Source organism: Hydra viridissima, unplaced genomic scaffold (assembly GCF_058129835.1).
Source record: "Hydra viridissima isolate aposymbiotic clone 2 unplaced genomic scaffold, HvirCarnegie_v1 scaffold_11, whole genome shotgun sequence".
In the NCBI taxonomy this organism is placed as follows: domain Eukaryota; kingdom Metazoa; phylum Cnidaria; class Hydrozoa; order Anthoathecata; family Hydridae; genus Hydra; species Hydra viridissima.
In genome coordinates this window covers 5,069,683-5,072,875 of record NW_028324310.1, presented here as the reverse complement: position 1 = coordinate 5,072,875, position 3,193 = coordinate 5,069,683, and the positions used below count along the sequence as shown (strand labels likewise).

Here is a 3,193-nt window from a genome sequence, read left to right as displayed (position 1 = left end):
TTTTATTGCTTCATTTTAGATAACTTAAGCAATTTAATAATCTTACTAATATTAGTTACAATCTTTTGAATTTAAAGATAAATTGTATTACTTCCAAATTGGAAAAAAACAGCAAAAATAAAATTGATATTATCATAAGTATGGAATAAACCATGTTTCAACCTGGCATTAAAAAAATCTGATTTGAAAAGTTTGTCATTTAGCAAAAGCACAGTCTCTTATCCACTAATGATGGATATTTCATAAACTGGCAAATTTTAATGCAAACACACTAAATTTTATCTATGTTTATATGTGCTCACTTGATTAAATCTTCATCATTGTAACAGATCTGAAATTTCTATAAAGTTCAATAAATATTTAGTATTCTAAAAATGGCAGCTTATTCATTAGATAAAGACTTAGAAATGGGAATGTTTGAGGAACTAGAATTACAAGAGTGACTGCCTCGTCAGTTCAATTAAAGAAAATTTGATGATAATATTGATGACAAGACTTTTTATGAACATTACAGAGTTCCTTGACAAGTTGTAAATTTACTAGAGGAGTAACTGAATGATCATTTAAAGCCTAAAACTGGTTGAAACAAGAGCCTGTCAGCCAAAGATCCAATCAAAGTTTTTCTACTTTTTTTTGGGACCAATACATTCTATCATGCTGTCTGAGACTGTTACAAGATTAGTACTGACACTGTATTTAAGTGAAATGTATTTGTTAGTTATTTATATATACTGAAATTTATGTAATAAAACTATGTTTAAAAATTCAATTTTTAAAAAGAAATTTTGGTTTAATATTATTGAACTTGTGTAATAACTTTTATAATAGAGTGGTAAAACTTTCTGCGATTGCTAAAACTCCCAGCCATCATGATGGCTTGATAAGATAATAACTTGTTAACAAGCCAATATTTACTTGGTAAAATCTGTACAGACAATTTTTTTTGTTAAGTTATAATTGAACCATGTATCAAGTTCAATTTTTGATCAACATTTTCTGACATGCAAATAATTTTATTTTTTCCAGAATTGTGCACAATGTTTGTGATGTAATCTTTGATTTGAGAGAAAAATACATTCATTGGCCTGAAAATTCTTGTGGACTTGCACAGAAATTTTTTGAGATTGCAAGGATGCCAAGTGTTATGTTGATGGCACTCATGTACTGGTAAATCCTACAAGTGCTGATGAAGCCTCTTTTGTGAACAGGCACCATACACACAGCTTAAATCTCATGGCAGTTTGTGGACCAGAACTTCAGTTCTTTTATGTTTCATCCAAGCACCAGGATGTTGGCATGATTCAAGAGTAAGTATGGGTCTATTTACATAAATCTAGTGTTGCCTACTTGCTTAAAGTTGTAATGTCCTGCATTTTGAAAGTCCAAAAATTTCTTTAATTTGTTAAATCAGAATAAATTTGTTTTGGCAAAAAGTATGTTTTTATAAATTACAAAATAATTTTGAATGCTTGTATCTCTGACAATTTTGCAGCTAGAGAGGTCCAACTTACCATTTTGAAAAGTTTAAAACTTGTTGATTCCAAATATGTCTGGCATGATATAGGTTGTGCCTTCCTTTTGGAGTGATGGCACCAAATGTACCTCCAAAATATGGGCCCAATCTATACCATATCTGACATATTTGAAATCAGCAGGCTTTAAGTTTTCCAAAATGGTATGTTGGACCTATGTAGCTGCAAAATTCCCAAAGTTATGAGCTTTGAAGTTGACAATCTTTTTTGATTTGACATTTAGACAAAATTTATTAATCTGCATTTCATTTGTTCAGATTCATTTATTTTGTTCCACTTTACTTAAAGGAAGTAAACAAAATATAAAAAATAGAAAATGTAAGTTTTTGTTGACTTAAATTTTTTAAATTAAGAATTGAAAATATTAAAACATTTTTAAATGAAATGATTTTAATTAAAAATTTGAAATATTTCAGCCCCAATAGGCATCCATCTTTCTACAAAACATTGGGTTGAAAACTAGAGTGTAATGACTTTTTTTATTCATCTTTGAAAATACTTCAGCTTTCAATCCCTTTGTTTTGTAGAGTGACTGATGCCTATTAAAGTACATAGATATATGAAATTCAAATTTCTTCAGTAAACTTATATTTTGAGAAACTGGGTATCCACTTGTTTTATAATGCTGTTTTACTCTAATACAGCTATAAAAAGTGTTTTACAATAATTGCACCATATAGCATAATGAAAGTGATTGTTACTAAGGATCCCAATACAAATTTAGTGAGGTTTTAGTCAAGGTGTCTCTTGAGCGTTGACATAAATTTAATTTTTTTTTCAAGTATTAATATAATAAACTGTTCCAATTTTGTACAGAGTAATTTACAAGAATATTTGAAGTAATGTTAATATTTTAGGTTCTTCAAGAATCAACACTTTGGAATGTCTTTGAATCTGGTGAGCGCCCTTTCCCAGGTTGTGTGATTTTAGGGGACAGTGCCTATCCTATCACTGATTGACTAATTTCTACTTTCCCTGGTGCAGTAAACGGACCTCAATCAAGATATAACCAAGCTCACATTTCCATAAAAAATTATACTGAACGAGCATTTGGAATTGTTAAGCAACATTTCTATGCATTGAGCACTGGACTTCGTGTTAAAAATATGGACTTTGCTGCAAAATTTGTCCAGTGTGCATTTGTTTTTCACAATGTGTATTGCTGTAGGAAATGATAGTGCTGATTTTCAGGAAGATGAAGGTGTTCAGGCCAATATTGTTCAAGAGGCTCCTGTTCCAATGCCACAGAATGAGAACCGTCGTCAGCAAATTCTTCAAACTTTTTTGTAATTATTTAAATTAGTATTAAATGAATAATTCAAATAGGTGTTACATCTAAATGTTGAAAGACTTGTAAACAAGCACTAGTATTGTTTCACTTTACAACAACCACTACTGTATGTAAGTTTTACTATATGTGGTCAATCAAAATGCCAGTGCTAATTGCCTCCTTGAGGCAAAATATTGTAAATGATCGAAATTGCTAAGAACCCTTAAACGATTAAAAATGTTTGTTTAGGATGTTAACATAAGGTGCGTTCATATATAAAAAATGGTCAAAAAAAGGCAAATGCCAATTACTTCTATTCAAAAATAAAATTTTATTTTATCTCATTACGATAAAAAAAACCTAATAAGCAAATTAGTCATCGACCGAAATT

At 29.9% G+C, this 3,193-nt stretch overlaps 1 long non-coding RNA gene across 1 annotated transcript; it reads left to right on the top strand.

The window, feature by feature from the left end:
- Positions 1 to 1,026: 1,026 nt before the first annotated feature.
- Positions 1,027 to 2,872, top strand: LOC149881834 (uncharacterized). The gene is made up of 2 exons (XR_016444836.1): positions 1,027 to 1,307; positions 2,390 to 2,872. It is a non-coding gene; the product is annotated as an uncharacterized LOC149881834 (long non-coding RNA).
- The last annotated feature ends 321 nt before the right edge of the window (positions 2,873 to 3,193 follow it).